General features: G+C 34.4%; 1 non-coding gene across 1 annotated transcript; it reads left to right on the top strand.

Annotated features, from left to right (window-relative positions):
• Window positions 1-831: 831 nt before the first annotated feature.
• Window positions 832-19350, top strand: LOC105447468. Its single transcript, XR_004065500.1, has 3 exons — window positions 832-926; window positions 6073-6208; window positions 18292-19350. It is a non-coding gene; the product is annotated as an uncharacterized LOC105447468 (transcript).
• Window positions 19351-20625: the final 1275 nt, after the last annotated feature.

Below are 20625 nucleotides of genomic sequence, written 5' to 3'. Positions count from 1 at the left end.
ATCTCGTTATTGTCATCCTTCTTCTTATCTCTGAGCTCTCTCCTTTGTTAGCGATAATTGAACCCAAGTACTCAAACCGATTTACTACTTCAATCTTATTTCCAGCTACGGGGAAGTCAGTGTTATTATTATCTCTATCGACAACCATTATTTTTGTCTTTTGGGTTTTTAGAAGAAGTTCTTTCTCTCAATTCACTTGCCTGTTTGATCCGATTCAACAAATCAATAAGCTCTTCTCTGCTGCTGCAAACGAGAGTGGTGTCATCAGCATACCTTAGGTTCGTGATCTTTTTACCTCCAAACTTGACTCCCCCCTTGAATCCTTCCAGAGCATTTCTCATAATGTCCTCAGAGTAAATATTAAAAAGTAAGATTTCTTTATTTAATTCTTCTGAGACGGTTATGGTTAACGATTGAGGGAGAGAGAGAGAGAGAGAGAGAGAGAGAGAGAGAGAGAGAGAGAGAGAGAGAGAGAAAATTGATCGTGCAATGGAATGTAACATTCACCTCTCCCCCCCCCCCCCCCCCCCAAAAAAAAAAAAAAAAAAAAATGAAAAAAAAACTGAATGAAAAAAAAAAATTGTATATATCCCGGGTATATAAAATGTTTCGGATGAAAACAAATCCAGTATTAAAATTCTTTGAAAGGGAAGATCAAGGAGAAAAAGAAAAGTAGGAAGCAAGAAATAAATAAAAAGTAGAGAGAAATAAAGTAAAGACTGTAGAAAAAATAGAAAGAAAGGAAAAAGAAAGAATGAGCAAAGTTTCGGGACACATAAAACAATTTCCACATAGCGTTCTACCGCCCTCTCTCGGTCTCGTAACGTTAAGAATTTACAAGGACGCTCTGTGTTGCGATCGTAGCAGTTATTCTCCGCCACTGGATTAATATAACCGGAATTTCTACTCTTTTACTTAATTATCAGGTAAGTTTTTACGCTCATTTTCAATATATAGACAACAGGCATCATTTAAAATACATTTATTTGGGAATCATCAGTAATTTCGATGAAAATTACGGTGGATAATGCGACTGCTTTGGAGCGATGCCTTCGCCCTTCCCTCTGCCAATAACGCACCCCTAAGATGCCCGTTAGGCGACCGTTAGATTCGGGAAGCTGAAGCCATTCTCGTTTGCATATATACGTGTAACGTGATCTACGGTAGATCTAGCGACTCACTCGGTCGCGATGCTAATGTGTGTGAGAATGCAATGACTGTCAGTGAGTGACTGTTGTGATGATAACTGTCGTTCTTCTAGGTCTACATGTATTCAGTTAAATTTTAATTGTATTAGACCTAGATCGATGCTACATGATACTGTGTAGCCTTAAGGGCTCTCTCGAAATGTTTTTTTAATGATATTATTCGAGAGAGCCTTAAACGGCTCCCATACCCCTGCATGGAGAGGCATGTAAACAAAACTCAAAAGTGGTCCAAAATCACACTTTCGCGCACCCGACCAATATTGGACAGTGGCTTTGATAAATTTTGTCGTAGTTTTGGTCTTAATTACCGCTTTAATTTCAAAATCGGATCAAAAAATAACAAAATAAGAGCAATTTTCTTACCAGACCGATACAGCTCAGCTCCCTTTTCACGTGTACCGTGTGAATTCACGATGTCTACACAATGGTGATGACCTCTGACTAGCACTTCGTAAATGTGCTGCTTCCGTATAATGCGCTGAATAACACTCATACAGCGCATTATACGGAAGCAGCACAATTTACCCACAATTACGGAAGTGCCAGTCAGAGGTCATCACCATTGTGTAGACATCGTGAATTCACACGGTACACGTGAAAAGGGAGCTGAGCTGTATCGGTCTGGTAAGAAAATTGCTCTTATTTTGTTATTTTTAGATCCGATTTTGAAATTAAAGCGGTAATTAAGACCAAAACTACGACAAAATTTATCAAAGCCACTGTCCAATATTGGTCGGGTGCGCGAAAGTGTGATTTTGGACCACTTTTGAGTTTTGTTTACATGCCTCTCCGTGCAGGGGTATGGGAGCCGTTTAAGGCTCTCTCGAATAATATCATTAAAAAAACATTTCGAGAGAGCCCTTAAGGCTAATACTGTGGCCATGGTGGTATGCTAGTAAAGTCTAAAGTAAACACAAAGTGAGTAAAGTTTAATAAACAGCTGAGCTGGTCCAAGAATGAGGATCGCCTGCATAAACGAGGATATCCTCACAAAACGTGGACCTAATTTAATTTCGGCGCTGTGGGGGTGTAGGGTTCGTGAACCGCGCGTTGGCAATGCGAAAAAAATGAATTCTGCGTAATATTATAAAATACCTCCAGTTCACTGTCTACTTTTAGGGTCGCCATCTTCCCAAGGATTTAGCGCTCATAAAGTGAAAGTCTCTATACAAAGTCAATGTGAAATGCATCAAGAAAATCATTGCAGAATCCATTTTTCTCCTCCAACGCAGGATTGGAAATGCGGATCGTCCACGAAAATGCGGACGATCCACATTCACCACTACCCAATTTTCACTGGAAGCCGGCCAAAAGTTTGCCTTTGCATTTGGTTTTTATCTATGTAGATTCTAGACTTTGTTTGATTTAATAAACAAAAATGATGATTGGAAAGATTAACAAAAATATAGTCTTTGAGGCTGAGCTGAGTTGTGCATAAGGCAAACCAAGTGTTTTGTTGTTGTTGTCATCAGACATTGTATGATAGGGTAGACTCCACTCAATCAATATCTCAGTATCTTGCTTGAAGTACTGTAGTTTTTTCAAAACAAATTTTGTCTTTTGACAATCTCCAAGTCGGTGAAGCAAGACAACGGGGTTAACGGTGTACATGTACTTTTACATACATACAGTACATTTATATGTAGTTGAATATAGTTTTCTCAGAATGTTTTCATGAACTATAAAGTCTGATTTTTTTTCGGTCTAAGGACTTTAACCTTCATGTTCCATTTGACTTTAAATTCTCAGGGATCTACTTTCATTTCTCCAGTCCAATGCTTAATGTGATCATGTTGATATTATTGAATTCCTTAGACTATATTATTCTGGAAAGAAACTGCATCAACAATGATAAAAATTACAGTAAGAACAATATCATTTTCACGAGAAAATTTGGTTGTGTCATAGACCGAAAGCTTTAGTCTCTGATATCATGACAACTAGTCTAGAGAGAGACCAAATAAATGTAATACCTTCAACTGGCTCCACTGACCGTCTCTGTTGACAAATGCCAGTTTTGGAACAACTTTAAAATACCCCACCACTAAAATTGACCAAACATTCGTAGGGTACCAAATGCTTCACCAATGAAGCTACATCTCGAGACATAAGCTTTTTAAGTAACACTAAACCTAACCCTAACTCTAACCCTAACCCAGTTTTATTAAAGGAATTCCCCAAACCAGACGGTCATTTCTCTCCAGTAGTAGGTTCAGTGATGTCCATAATGTCCAAAGAGAGGCTGAGCCTGTAGACTATCAGTCCTGTCTCTCTGTCTGAATCACGTCTTATATCAAGCCCCAATCAACCCTCCCCTGGGGCAGATTAAGTTTCATATTGATCACGCCTCAGGAATGTCTCAATGAGTCTCCTTTCAACCTCAAGAAAGATAATTTCTTGTCAAATTCGGGCTAGAGTGTGAGTGGGATTTTCCAAGTTATTGTGTGTGTTATTGCAATCAGTATCCAAAAAAATTGAGTGCACCCCCAATACAAAAAGTTACAATTAATATTATAGCGATTTTGGAAACAAAGGCAACCATACTAACTTTTGACATTGATTAAAATTGACATTTACTCCAATATGTACAGTACATGTACAGTACTGTACATGGGTGTACTTGCTTTTGTTTGGACCCTTTTTTTTACAGTTTTCCATCACGCGCTACATGTACATGTACAGTACACTTTTCAAATGAAATTAATATTTTTACCTACAAATGTATCACAGAATGTCAACATTGTTATCGCTTTAAGATTTGCCATTTTAATATCACTGTACTAAAAGTTATTTTCATTTTTTGTTGAAGGTGTAGTCACTATTGTTAGATGTACATTATCTGTACATGTGTATGATTGGTACACTGTATGAAAAAACGGCCCCCAAAAGAAGTTTCCAGTCTGGCCAGTTAAATGTTATCGTTTTTCACTGAGAGTTCATTAATTGTACAAAGACATTTCAGTTTGAAAATGGGTCAAAATAACGATCCTGGAATTCAGAAACTCCCATCATTTGTACAGTATTGTGTTTGTTACAGTGTAAGTCTGTGATTAAGACCTCCCAATTCAGAGAAAGGGGGGGGGGGGGGGGGGGGGGAGTGAGAAAGAGAGATATAGAGAGGGAGATAGAAAGGGGGGGGGGGGGGGGGTCTTCGAGATTCATGAAGATTCTCTCGTCATCAGAAGTCCATTTGTTTGTTAGGTCTGCAATTATCCTCCTAATTCAGGCTGGCAGTTAGGAAGAGGAATGATCAGTAGATCCAATACCCACGTCTGACGAGGATAATAAACATCCGATTTGTGTTTCAGTCTGTAAAATGGGATGTGAGTAGTGAGTTGCACTACAATGTACATTGAAGTCAGATATATTAGAATGCTCTTGGAAAAAACCCTGCAAAAATAGAAAAAGCTCTTTAATGATATGAAAAATATACATGTACTGTAGTCAATTGTAGTCCTAATTAGAAAGAAAAAAAGTGTATTTTTGCCAGACTCTTAGTCTTACTTTCTTGTTAAATCCAAAATAGTTTGTAACAGAACATATTTTTTCGAAGTGGATGTTGGATCTACTGTTCATTCCTCTTTCAAACTGTCGGTCTGAATCGGGAGAATAATTACAGAATTAACAAACAAACGAACTTCTGTGTTTCATACTCTCTTGAATAGAATGTCTTAATTAAAAAAAATATGAATCTACAGTGTACAGGTACATGGGTATTTGATAGACAGAAATGAAGTGATAGGGAGAGAGAGAGAGAGAGAGAGAGAGAGAGAGATAGAGAGAGAAAGAGAGGGGGCAAGGTGAGGTAGAAAGATTCAGGTCATCGAGGTGAGTTCAGGAAACATGCACTTGAATTCTGAACAAGGAACTATTCACTTGATTAATGTCAACGGAAGTAATACAGGAAGGAACTAGGAAGTGATCTGGTATTTATTGTTTAATCAATAAGCTTGATGACACATTTTGTATCCCAAACACAGGTCTTTATCGTTCTATATTATTACTGTAGGCCCATTATGCCTGCTTCTGAGTGTTTAGGTTTTTGCAGAAATAATTTTCTTTGCAGGTAAAAACAGACAGTGCTGTAGGCCATCGCCTCCACATGAAATTTTATGTAAAGTTAAACAGAAAGATGAAAAGAATGAAAGGAAATATTTCATCAAGCATCCATGTTCGATTTATATTTTTATTAATTCATTTAATGGGTTGTATAATTAATAAACACAACCCTCACTGAACATGATATAAATTACATGTACAGTGTACATATACGTCAATGGAGTATAGCTACATGTACAGTACATTTATGTGAATACCATTCCTATTTCTATCCTGAGTTTAGCAGTAAGAACACTTTGGTGCAATCTCTACTCTTTTTTTTATACTGAAAAGGAAAGTGTAAATTTCACCTGTAGCCCTGCTATCAAATAATATTTAGCAGGTCAAGCGATTCAATTACACACAATACATTCCCTCCCTCCTACAAATAGCTGCTTGTTTATAGAACTGGAGCGATGAAACCAAGCATTAGCTGCCAAAATATCTGGAATTATTGTGTCAAAAGATCACTCCCTTGGCTCAGGGATACAGGTCAAGTGACTTTGACCTTTGACCTTAAGTGGGCTACTAAAATTCCATGCCTCATCTATTTTGATTTACATGTAGCCAAGCAAGGGAAGATACAATGGAAGCTTTTATCAAATTTTGTTATCATTTTTATTTGTTAGTGTCTTTAAAAAAAGTCTCTCATTTGGTACAAAGTTTTCCAAAACACAGCAAAGTTTAAAGCCACTGTCTGTACAACAACTATACGATGATGATAATTCATTTTATATTCCATTTGCTTTTTATCATTTTCATGCAGCACTCTGTCCTGGTCATCTTTTGGATTAAGTTTTTAAATCTCTGAGAGAGGATTCAGCATTTTTTTTCATTTTTGGATTCAAGGAATATTCTACGAAAGGAGAAACAAAATTCTGCTTGAAGGCTTCTCCAGAAAGGTAAGATTTTCAATGTATTAATTTCTCATTTCCAGGCCAGTGGATGTAATGAACTAGGTACACAAGTTCACATACATGTACATGTAAGTTTATTATGATTTTCATTGATGATTAATTTAATGATTATCAAATATTGGACAATATAGATTAATCAGATTCCCTGATGTAAATTGTGAAAATAAATATATAAAACCAGGGAATGCAGTGCAATCATTCTTTCACCATACAGTGTGGAGATGACTCAGATGAAGTTTTCCATTCAGGTGTGCTATACATTTAGTATGTACAATACATGTACCTGTACAGTACGGTATGTTTAAAAAAGCAGTTGCATACACATGTCCATGTACATGTACAATGTACATACTGAACTGTACATGGACACTTGTAGTTTTGTACATGTATCATGTATACAGACAAGTACAGCCTACATGTACACTGTACATATGTACAGTAAAGTACAAATACAAAAGGAGTACATACATGAACATGTACACATTGTACATGTACTGTACGTGTATCTGTATTTTTATATAAATATCAGTCAAGGATAAAGAATACTAAATGACAATTGAGTTTCTTTCTCTTCCTTTATTGACCTCACAGAGTACACTGTATGTAGCTTGTGGGTTTCATTGATTTTTTCCTCGGCTTAATCCTGTTGTTTGTGTCTCGGCTAAAAAACGTTGTTTGTGACTCAGCCTTTAAACCAGATACTTTTATGGCCTTTTCACATTATGAAGGGAAAACTTTTAAGTATAAAGAAACCTTATACAGGTAACAACAACAAACACAATGGGTGCAAACTGCAAAGGCTGCAAATTTATGTAACAACAATGGAAGTGTGTTAAATGCAGCACAGTAGATTAAATATCAGGACTTGTACAATGTACACGTAATGTACATGTCATGTACAGTACAGGTAGAGTGATATGTTTGGCGTGGGGAAAGAGATCACAAAATATTGTGGAAAAAATAAAAGATACACATATACTTAAACAAAAACGCCAAACCAAAACAAAGCAAAACAAACATGTAAACAAACAAACAAGCAAATGAAAAACGAACATGACGAGAGGGGGAAAAGGAAAGAAACACACCGCCCTTTATGGGATTAATGACAGACAAACAAAACAAATGAAGGAGAGAGAAATGTAGAACAACAAATGAATTACATACATGTACAATGTACACATTGTGTAGGATGTTGTACCGGTAGTCAAATGGCTGTGGTAGACCTGATTTTAATCTTGAATATTGTTAATTGACCTTTCACAGCGTGGGAGGGAAAATAATGAATAATTCCTTCTTTTAGAACAAAAATACAAACAAGGATTTGGTTCTTTTTGAGAATTGAAGCCCTACTGTGATCAAAACCCTGAAACTTTCAGTTTTGCATCCTCCCAAAATATCATGCTGTGATCATGCTGTCAGCATATTTTCATAATTTTTTAATTTTTTTTTAATTCCTTTACAATGTGTGTCAAATTGGGTGAATGCAGTGCAAATTCTTGTATGGATACAGATTTTTGTGTATTACTTGTTTTAAAATCTTTACATGTACTGTACATGAAATGCTGTGCATTGTACATGTACGTGAACAGTTTGACACATACAATAATCAATTTTTTCCATTGATCTACTTTTTATAGTGTTGCTCTATTAAACTTGCTCTATCAAATTAGAGTTTCACTTTCGTCTGTAAGAAATTTGAGAAACAATGTTTTCATGCGACAATTGTCACATGTTTTTATATTCTTTCTTACTTTCTTTCCCCTCTTTTGTTGCTCTGCTACTGGTATCTGTATGTTCTCATTTTAGATTTCATATTTCAGATTGTGGAATAAAACTTCAATTCTTGTGGGCGTGAGTAAGCATGAATCCTGCAACTCTTTGTTGTTGGTTCAGATGACAAGTTGAACTGTCATGACCAAAGAATTCCTCCATTGTGACTTTGTGGGCGGCTAGACAAGGGCCCAGTGATAACAGGAGACTGGGTCACTGGGTGAAGTTTGGAGGGGTAGGGTTGGTGTGGGGGATGGGTGGGAGGGAGGTTTAATAGATAGAACGAAAAGAACAGGAAGTCTGCAAGGTACATGTACATCTTTATTGTTTTCTCTATTGAATAGAAGATTAATGTGACAATGTACAGTGTAGGTTAATAATTTAAGGAATGTGACTGATACGATTAGCTTCAAGCTAAGAATTACACTCCTGTATATTCCCTTTGTACTTGTAGAGGATGTCCAGTCAGTCCCCTGTCAAGTGAATTTTCAAAAAAACGTTTTCGCACCGGTTTTTATATTAAACACTACAGTCTATTGGGAAAAATTAGTAAGGTAAAACCCGTCACTGAAATATTTGTTACTGTTTTAGGCACTTTATGATCATCACAGCCACTGATATTACATGTACATGTACTGTACATGTACATGTACATGTACAGGTGTACATGTAGGGCCATGCAACTCAGATTTGTAAAAATGGAAACATTGTTATTACGATGCCTTTAAGGGACCACATTTCCACCAATGTCACTTCAAATGATATTATTCTTAGACTTGGTACAGTGCACATACATGTACAGGTCCATGGCCAGATCAAGTCCTGAGCTTCAATTGCAAGGCTACAATGTATGCTGTATGCCATCAGGGTGATATAATTGTATGCTCTAAAGGTGAGGTGCCACTTTTCGCCCCATTCTCCTCTCTACAATACAATTCTATAGGTGCACTCACCTGTATCGAACCTCATACATTCAAAACAGGGCTACGTGTTTGTAGGTCTACTTCTACTTCGTATTGTCTGTTATTTCAAGGGGGTGGGGGGGGGGGGGTATTTCAGCTTCAAATGCATGACCAACTCCCATTATTTAGTCACTTTACAATGCACAATGAATTGATTCAGGGAAGGTTTTTTCTTCTTCCCTACAAAATGTTGTTGGTGTAGAGTTGTACAAAGTCAAAGGTCATCGGTTGTCCTATGTACATGTATGTGTACTGTACATGTTGTATTTTGTAGGCTATGTACAGTAGTCTTCTACTCTTTGCAATTTGTTCTTTGATTTGAACCAACTCCTTTAAAAAGGTCTATTTGTTTATAATGCCTGAATTTGTTCTCATTTTGTTCTTTTCAAACTTTTCAGAGATTAACTGCAGAAAGGAATTGTGTAATTCCTTTCTGCAGTTAATCTCTGAAAAGTTTGAAAATGGGGGCAAATGGCCAGATATTTGAGATAACCTACTGTACAGTACAAAGTAGAATTTGCAAATTTCTGTAATCGGTTAAATCTGAATAGAAGGTTCAGACCCAAACAATCTCTACAAAGCCCCTAAAGAATTTAATTGAATAGTGTGTGATCCAGCTACATGTACATTCCTAAAGGAATTTTCTTTCAAGCTGGGAGAGAGGCATTGTAAATGAATTCCTCCCTTTATTAAACCTCATTGTGAATGTACTGTACATGTATGTGTAGCATACATGTACTTGTAAACATAAATATACACGTACAAGAATTAAAATAGTCCTGCGACGTTTCACAACTAATGCTGTGTTGGCAAGTGAGGAAGAATTTTATAATGACACAACCTTAGGAGAAATAATAGGAGAAACAAAATACATTCAAAACCAGTGTTCTTCAAAATATGAAAATGGGGCGCAATAGTTGCGAACTTGCAAACAAAGGTAGAACAATTAACAAACAAAATTAAAACAAATGAACAGTACAATCTAACACTATAAAAATTAAACAAAACAACCCTCTCAATGATGCCCTAGATGCCCTAAGAACCTTCTATAAATAGAGTCTGGACCATTTTGTAACAGGTGTAAAATGACCAAGGGCATTATTTACTCAGTAAACTACCAAGTAGTTGACCCAGGCTGCAGTTAGATGACCCCATGACCTTTGAGGTCAATGCTGGTAACAAAATGCTGATATCAGTTTATACTTGTCACTTATTTCATATTCAATCTTGAGAGATTGTTTTTTTCCTTTTATTGCAAGGTCTTATCTTTAATCTCTCTACAATTGATTGAGTTTTTAACATTCATTGAAGTCATTTGTTTGTTCTTCACAGTTCATGAAAGTTGAACTTTTTTGCTTTGACGTCAATCAGCAACTAAAATCAGATTAAAAACTGATCAGTCCTGTTTTTTTTTTATTTGAATCTGTTTGCAGAATTTTTCTTAGAAGGAATGGCAAGTGAAATCTTCTCAGAGTTAAAAATTGCTTTACTTGTACAAATGTACAGTACACATGTGGGTCATTTCACGTTAAGTGTACACTTTTTGAAAAATGGGGTTTTCCCCATTTTGGCATCTTTTAAACAATTATTATTTTATGTTGGCCATTTTATTTGATGGACCTTATCAACAGCAACCTACAGTTCAATATTCATAACACTGCAAACATTATTTCTGTTAATTTCAGCATTTTTAGTGCATTTTTAACGGAAAAGGGATTCTCATTTCATAATTTTGATAATGTTCATTGATATCTTACATGAATCTATTGAGAGTTGTGTAAAATTTTAATGTTTTAGTGTCAGCACAGCCACTAAACATCATAAAACTTATTTGACCAAATTTGACCAATAAATGTGAAAATGATGAATATTTTTGTAAAAGGCATCTTTTCCGTTAAAATTAAAAAACATGTCCTCTCCATAACATTGAGGCCAGCAGCAGTGACTTAAAATGATATATATGGGCCTAAACTCTATTTAAATAATCTTCAGAATGTTTGAAAATGAGGACATGTCTCAAATCAATGAACAAAATATGTGATATATATTTTATTGCTTGGTTAATTTGATGACTTTATTTTCCGTTAAAAGTGTGTCCTCTCCATAACAGGTATTTTCTTCATATATTAAAGCACTGAGGCTTGCACTATCTATGGCACTGGTATACAATAATAATATGCCTCCATTTAATATCATGAAATGTGATTTTCCATCTACATAAGATGGTCAGTATCTCACACTAATGCAATGTTAAACTGAATGTCCTCTCCATAACAGAGTTACCCATTGTTAACAATGTACAGAAACAATTATTTTTTTTTATAGTATAATCACTTCCTTCATGTAAGAAAACATTGATATGTTGTTCCACTCAGTATAAGAATTCATTAAATATCATGTCAACAGCTATAATTTTATTTTGGTATTGATTTTCATTAATTCCTCTATGTAATTGGGTAATTTCTGAATGCAAAGACAGAAATATTCTCACAACATAGTCTGATATTAAATACATTTTAAAGTGCAATATTTGTAAGTGTGTAACTGACAAAATCTACTGATCATTGCAATCATTTACCACCCTGGTAGCAATATAATGTATGCCATTAGGTTGTTAAGGAGAGGACACATTTTTTTAACCAGGCACTTCAAGTAGGGAAAACAAATCCTCTGACCTTTGCCCCATATACATCCATCCCTATGTTTATGTAGTCAATACATTGGAGCATGGGAGTGCATGCACATAGCAGTGTTTTCCTTGGACCAACTGCAATGCACCACTTTTACTTATGAGCATGTGTGATGTTGGTCAAATTATGCAGCCTTGACAAATATAAGTCAAAAGATTACAGTTATTGAGTGACCATGATTTAAATTTTTACAACATTTAACAATTTGTCCACTGATGCATATTGTTTCAACACAATAAGGAGGGTGGACTAATGCACAATTTGGAATGTAGATTTTGAAGAGGACTTTAATACTTGCATCACATATTATGCATGTATTTGTACGATGCATTAAGCCAGAATATGTCACTGCAATTTAATATAAATTGTGATAGGTACCGGTAGTCATGTTTGTGGCAATATTCTATGGCATACATGTATGCTATAATATGTCAACTTGGAATGAATATCCCCGAAAATATGCTTTCAAGGGAGCAATAATCTAGTTTCTTTCAAATGGATTGAATATCATTGATCGTTTAACTTATAATCTTGCAGACAACATTGAAATTGAGCCTCATTACACATTCATGCTCTCAATTCTTTCAATTGGTTACATTACATTGAAGGTTTTCACCCTCTATTGTTCGTTTTACAGCAAGAATCGGCACAAGACATCAAGGAAACACAAAGAAAAGAATGATTCATTAATCTAAAACGTTAACAATGACAAGTGAACATAATAAGTACAGTGAGACAATGTGTCTTGAGGTGGAATGGAAAAGGTGGACAAATAAATTTGCAACAAATAAATCAGTTAAATGCCAAAATGGTTGATCCAAGATTATTGAAGATTTTCAAAAACTTTGACAAACTTTTTAATTTTTTACAGACACCAATTTCCTTTGCTGCAATATTCATTAAAAAAAAATCATACTTGAATTAAAATGATATACCGGTACATGATGCATGTGAATGTTCTTTTTTAATAATTAATTTATCAATACTGATACTCACTGTATCCAATGCTTAACTAATGAAAGCTTAATTTATAGGTAAAATGACCTTTGGTCTTCGACCTAATGACCCATCTATGCAAAATTGAGATGAGGAGGGCATTTCCTTACACAGCTTTCAAAAGTATCATTTGTGTTTATTAAATTTACAGGTATAAGTGCATCTCATGATTGGACTTAAATTTTTTTATTTATTTTTTATTTTTTATTTTTTATTTATTTTTTTTTGGGGGGGGGGGGATCACCTACACATTATATTTGTAATAGATACACATTTTATGTTGATGATCCCAGCACTGTTGATGGTTTATAGCAACAAAAAAGTTAAAAGTATATATAAAGAAAACTATATCACTTTACGACACTGATGTGTAGATTTGATCTGAAAATTTCTCAAGAACAGTCAATATATGAAGGTATAGACTTTTTGTTAAAGACAAGCAAGTGCCTTGTTATCTGTGAAGAAAAAAAAGTTGTTAAAGACAATTGTTTTGTTATCTGTTTAAAAAAGAACTGTGTTAAAGACAAGCAAGTGCCTTGTTATCTGTTAAGAAAAAAAAAGTTGTTAAAGACAAGAAGTGTCTTGTTACTGTTGAGAAATAGAACGGTTTTAAAGACAAGCAAGTAACTTGTTACAGTACCTGTTATTCATTTATCAGTTACAGTGTAGGACTTTCTGATCAGTTATACCAACAATTATGGAAACCTATATTCTCATATTGTTTTTGCAGGAATTTAAAGTAAGATGTTTTTTTTTGCTTATTACTCACTATAAATACTAGTTTAATTGACAATATGCATGGTATCGGGACATTTCCTACCTTATATTGCGTTATCTAACTTGGTATATGAAAATCAAAAATAAAGACTGGTGAATGTATTGATTACAAAAAAAGTAAATTGCATTTAAACATTCAGATGTCACTGTTAAACAAAGTGTCCTCTCCATAACATACAATGTATATCAACGAGTCACTCTTTGAGAGTTTGGATTATAGAAAAAATAAATAATAAGACTTGTATATAAAAACTGGTGTATCAATAGACAATATCAGTATTGTTTTTATTGTAAAATACTGTTTAAATAACATGAAACAATGTATGAATAACAAAACTTTCACGCCATATATTCTGAGATAAAGTTGGAGTTGTAATGATGGTGAATAATTTGAAGTTTATCCTCTCCAATATATGTCACTTGGCTCATATAATGTTCCAATAATCTATTGGCATGTTCTTACAGAAATGTTAGAAATGAATGATGCATAGCAATTTACATATCAACTAATATAGTAAGAGTTCATATTGCTAAGATTTGTTGTTAAACAAATGTCCTCTCCAAAACACGTCAATGAATTAAGTTTGGAAGCTCATATTTGATTAAAACTTGCATTCACTTGTTTTTTTTTACACAGCATCAAATAATTTAGACATAAATGCAACACTGTATACCAAATTTGAAGTCTATATAAGAAGAAGGACAAGAAATTCTCATGTCATTAAATAAATTCAACCTCCCCATAATTCAGTTTCCTATAAAATACACTAATTTTATGGCAAAATATGGCTTAAGTGAATAGGAAATAAGTGCATCAACATCTGATAAGTATAAAAAGGCATATAAAAGTACAGAAAACTATGTGTATACCATTTACAGGTATAATAAAGCTGATGTGTTCTTTGTTAAACAAAATGTCCTCTCCAAACGCCTGTTTTTGTTACTGTATTTCAATCAAATATTTCTATATGTAAACATGGGCTTGACGCTCTATAATTTTACACATTTCTGACATATACCCCAAACTTTCAGAATCTGTGCATCTTTTGCTCTAACAACAATTTTCATTTTTGACCCCCAGTGAGAAAAAAAGTGTACACTTAACGTGAAATGACCCATGTACTGTACATGTGAGCCCGCCTAGTACAGGTACAGTACGAATACGAACATGCATTTCTTTTCCTGTAAATAATCACGCCTTGCAATTTTTGTATGTGATTATTGGGCATGTTTCTTTGTGCATGGAAAGTTCATTGAAAGTGCCAAGTGCAATTTGATTACAATTGTTGTGAACTTGTGACTATTACAAGGAGGGCTTGTCGATGGATGATTGCTTTCGTCCATTTCGGAATGTAGAGCAGGTCATTCATCACTGACCGTTGACAACAAAACTGAGCAATCTAAATATTCATTGAATCACACCTTCTGAATGAAATATGCATGATTCCCAATTTCATAACGATCGTGATCACTGAACTTCATTGTAAGTGTGAGTTGAGCTGCAGCAAAAGACCGTTTTCGTAATGTAATCAAATTTTAATAATGCATAAATCTTTGTTGAAAGTACCATGTTACAAATTATATCATTCGCCTGTTACAAATAATTGCATTTTAATACCCAGTAGTAAGAATGCAAATCCCATGTTCTGCTACATGTACTGTACCTGTACACATGCTGTAGGTAGACAAACATGGCTTTTCCTACCTACAGTAACAACACAGAGTGTACATGCAATCCACATGTATGTATTCTGGCTATTGAAATACAATCATTTGTAAGAGTTGATTGAAATAATTTGTAACAAGGCACTTTAACAATGATTTGTACATTTAAAATAGATTATGTTACAAAAAAAAATCCTGTTTCACAGGGCACTATATATTTTCAATCATCAGGTTTCATTCACCATGAAACTCATTAGTTTCTTTGTTTTGGTGTACAGCAGGGTGCCTAGCCCAACTCTAATTATCCCCCTATTAGACCATCTGCTTTGATATTTTTAAATGATTTTGTTTGCAGGTTTTATACATTAATAGCTCATCTGATTTTTGTTGTACACCTGTACATGCACACTGGGAATATGAATTAAATCAACAGTACAGTTCTTGTACATATGTACGGTACATCCGAACAAAGAGTTTCAAGTATCGTCATAGAAATGGAAAAGATTTCACTTCTTTATTTCCTTCAAAATACTCTCTATGCAATATTTTTCTTTCACATGCTATCTCAATATCTCTCTCTCTCTCTTCCTCTCTTTTCCTCTCTCCCCCTTATATCTTTCCCCTCTCCCTATGGGCAGGTCCAAGCTATTGTCCCCTCTGGGGGTCAAATTTCATCTTTATATATATTGAACACACTATACCTTATTTTAAAGCTGAAACTATGAATTTTATGAATCTGATAAAAAATTTAAAAAATTATCAAAATACGAAGAGTGCCAAGGTCACGAACTTTGATTTGTATTAATTAGCGTGACGTACGGGACATTACATTTTTATTTTTGTATCTCATTTGAATTATTTATTTAAAATTAAACATCTCAGGACATAAAGACCATCATGCTAGAAAATAGGAAAAAAATATAAAAACTTTCAAAATTAATTAATTATGCAAATGAGGTAGGTTCCAAAGTGTGATGTCCCGTACGTCACAATTTGATCATAATTTGTTTAATTTTAATTATGAAAATAATTTTTTTTTTTAAAGATATTCTAGGAAGTTCTAATTTAGATGAATACCTAACAAAAAATAGGTTTAACAAAAATTTCAAAAATTCTGTGTTGATTACATTATCAAATTAAGAAATGTGACGTACGGGACAAGTGTGTGACGTACGGGACAACCCCATGTAAAACCAATGCGAGATGTGAAAAAGGAAATGACCAAAAGGAAAATATATACTGTGTTAGGAAACTTGTTGTATACAGGGATATATGAACATTCCAACTGGGTCCCTTCTAGGAATTTACTTGTTTGTACTTTTGTTGTTGTTTTATGTAATTGTTGTTAATGTAATTAGTCTTCAAGCCAGACCCCTGGTATTATCAACTTTGGTATTTTGCCAGTTGATGTCTCCAACATTGGCAGAATGCTAAATATGTAAATCAAAATAGTGTACTAGTTCCTGGAATGAGTCTAATGAAATTATATGGTAGTGGATGCACCAGAAGCTGGCTTTTACAACTCATAGATGCTGCAGGTAAGAATAGCACATGTATGCTATCAAGCTCTCTATGTGAGGTTTTTTTATATTCTATTTAAATGTCATATATGATGGTAAAGGATTACAGCATGCACTGTACATTTTATGGAGCCAGCTCAGGAATTCTGATCTCCTAAAAACTAAGTCATAACTTTTAAGGAAGGATAGCCTTTTTGAGTATTTCACACTCTCACCCACTTAAGATTTTTATCACTTTTACACCCATGCATTTTTGTTGAGTTTGCTTTAAATTAATCTTTTGAAGTGTGGAAAAGGTCACACAAACCTTTAGGGTTTTAATTTCTTATATCTGGTGGTGTTAATAAGATGTTTTAATCAATACGAAATACATTCAAGATTTATATTTTTGTATCCATCTTTCACAAACATGTAGACTACATTAATGTACATCAAAATTCTTGAATATATGACAGCAACATATACATGTTCTAATCTGTGATAAAAGGATATAAAAAAGACAATATGTCCAGCATTATCTTTGAATTCCTTCAAAATTCTATCAAATAATTCAAACAAGCTATGAAGAAAAGACTTCATATTTTTAATGTATCTTTCTTCACAAACACTTACAACATAAGAAATGTTCTTTGATGAAATATGATGTGCCGAGTGTGCCCCTGTGTTTCAAACAAGTTTAAATAAAAAATTTCAAGTTCAAGTTCATCTTTCATTATTGTTTAAAAACATTTTGCAATGTTGAATGGAATGGATAAAAGAAATGAGAAAAGAAGCATGACTACACATGATAGATGGGTAAATGGAATAAAAATGGTAATATAGTGTGTATGAATATTAATTCAATTTGTTTTCTTTGTTAAAGTAATATTTGTATTGATTTACGTCATAAATTAACACAGATGATATTAAGTGATGGTCAGAGGAACTAATTGGGTTCTAAAACACTCTAATTGTCACTGATTTAAGTTAAAATTGTTCACATTTAACAAATTTTGACGAAAATTCTCCATTTCAATGCATTTTCCCATAGGGAAAAGTTGTCCCGTACGTCACGTGTCCCGTACGTCACATGCACACATTTATGTTTTGATATATTACATAATAACGAAAGGTCAGAAAAATATGGCAATAGTTGTGATTTATGCTTGATTCCATAATGAATTAAGATATCATTACCTTAAATCTCATAACTTAATAAATTCAGAGAACTTTTATGATGAACTTATTTTTGAAAAAGTCAGAAATTCTCTGGTCCCGTACGTCACGCAGCACATTAATTACATTAAAAATTAATTTATGAATTGGTCAGAACTAAAACTTTTCACAAATGAACTAGCCCATAATAGCCACAGACTCATACCAAAAGATAGTCATATAAATAATGTCATCCATTGTTATTTCTTGTTTAAAGTCTCTGAATGTCCCGTACGTCACAAAGCAAATAGCTTGGACCTGCCCCTATACATGTACACATAGATCTATCACCCTCTCTCTCTCTCTCTCTCTCTCTCTCTCTATCTCTCTCTCTCCTTCTTTGCATTTTTCACTCTGAAATGATCATCATGATGTTATTATTTTGGTTTCATATCTGTTTACATGTCGAGATTTCCTATTAAAATATATGTATCATATATATTTTTTGTATGCATGATGTTATGGTTTTGGTTTATATGCATGTATTTTCGCAGTTTCTGTCAAGACAACAGTCTTCAAGGCTAACCAGTGAGAGCCAAGTCGCTCTCTGCTCCCAAGTATAATTTTTGCTGCAAACCAACAACAGCTACCTTGTAGTAGCCTTCAATTGTAAGTCTTGCTACCAATTATTTATTCAGACATAAATAGATAGCTCTGGAATTCAGACTAGTCATCCCTCACTCAGCTGTGAACTTCATTCCGAATTCATGAATGATTCAATAATACATACAAATATATACATGTAGGTCTGGAATTCAGACTAGTCATACATGTAGATCACTCAGCACTGAACTTCATTACCAATTGATAAATAATTCAATAATACATAAAAATAGATAGGTCTGGAATTCAGACTAGTCATTCATCAACCAGCAGTAAACTTCATTCCCAATTCATAAATAATTCAATAATACATTTAGGTCTAGAATTCAGACTAGTCATCTATCACTCAGCAGTGAATTCAATAATACATAAATAGATAGGTCTGGAATCTAGACTAGTCATACATCACTCAGCAGTGAACTTCATTCTCAGTTCACCCTCCATCCATCTCTTCATTGTGCCCATGCTGATATTCACTTGTTCACAATTTATTGAATGGCACTGTGCGTGAAATGCGTTTACAATATGGCCGCCACATGCATTTTGCATTTGGGAGTCCTGCCCCCCAAACAGGTTGCGTTGAATGGGGGAGATTGCTAGTATTTGTAAACTCTCAAACGTTTTAGCAAAATTGCATCTGCATGTGAAGCCAATTTGTAAAGTGATTGTTGTAATGCGTTGAGAGTTACGTGCAGTTTCATTGATGATTGAAAGTCAGCTCTTCAATTCGAAATGCAAATGTAGACCTGCCTATACATTTAATGTACATGTTTGTTGTACTTTTTATTGAGAGAGAGATAGAGAGAAAGAGACAGAGAGAAACAGAGAGAGATAGAGAGAGAGAGAGACAGAGAGAGAGTTTGCAGAGGGTGTGTGCTCTCTTTCCTAATATTAGATTCATTATTCATACATCACTCATACAAACTTGACATCCCATACTGCATGTTATTCAACAATCCCTCATTGTTTTCCAGAAACCAGCAAAGAGCATGGGGTTGTGTTTGCACTGGGTTGTAATTAACCAAACATTCTCAAAACTTGGACTCAATTTGCAAAATAGTCTACATGTAGGTAATAGACTGATCACATTTGCGTACCACTATGCATACTTTCAACTTTCATACGGTACATACTACATGTACACCTGTTAACTCCCCACATTAAACATTTATTCACATTGAATTAGAAAATTACATTAAAAGATAAAGCAAAATTTGACAGGTCTCTCATGTGCGGATAGAATGAAAATATAAATTTTGCTACATGTACAGTAGATGCCAGATCTTTTCTGTCTAGAAGGCCTACACTGTACATGTACATGTACATTTAAAAGTGTCAATACTTACATGTAGCTTGCCCGGTGGATTTACTGGTATTTGATATAAACTTGCCCCAGGCTAGAAGTAGTAGTAGTATCATTCATTGTTCAAATCTTACACAATTGAGCCTATTTTGAGCAAATAAATGTTGTCTTCAGTACACATTCATTTTAAACAGCTCTTCTTACTGAATAACAGAAACACTTTTGTCCTGGTGTCGAGACTAACCAGGTAATGCAAATATGTACAGGGCTCATATGACTGTTGGACGCAAATTTGTTTTGGTTCAAATATCCCAGCCATTTGAAAATGAGATGGGGAAAAGCTCAATATCTTTAATACTACGCTGCTGGGCAATTGCTCAGTCATTGGAAGGCTGAGCAAATGTCATTTGTATCATAGAATAATTGCATTTTGTGGATGATTTGAAATAAGCCCCCAGGGTTTATCTTTTTATTTCATCATGGAATGAATTGGATTCAACTGAATTGTAGAATTGGATTGAAATCCTAAGAATGGGGAGGCGATTACCTTTGATGGATATATGTACATGTATTATCATATTATACCATTTACTTTTTGTACCTGCCATTTACATGTACATGTAGACCTTCAGTTTACATTTTTACATCAAATAAAAAAAAAAAAAATTGGGCCAATTCCCTCCCCCACTCACATTTTCTTTTAGTACAATGTACCAGTATGTGATAACACCTTCTTTTTGTTTAAATGTTTAAAGCATATTTTGTGACAAAACTGACAATGGTTCATGAAGAACTATGATACAGCATTCATAGAAATCAACACTTAAACTTAATGTTTTATTAGATGTAATGATATACATATTTGTATTAACAAAAGGAAATTGGGGGGGGGGGGGGGCATGCATTACCAGTAGTTTGAAGT

The sequence above is a fragment of the Strongylocentrotus purpuratus genome, unplaced genomic scaffold (genome assembly GCF_000002235.5).
Source record: "Strongylocentrotus purpuratus isolate Spur 01 unplaced genomic scaffold, Spur_5.0 spur5_scaffold_20, whole genome shotgun sequence".
NCBI classification, from domain to species: Eukaryota; Metazoa; Echinodermata; class Echinoidea; order Camarodonta; family Strongylocentrotidae; genus Strongylocentrotus; species Strongylocentrotus purpuratus.
The sequence above is the reverse complement of the archived record's forward strand: the minus strand, read 5'-3'. Positions and strand labels throughout refer to the sequence as shown.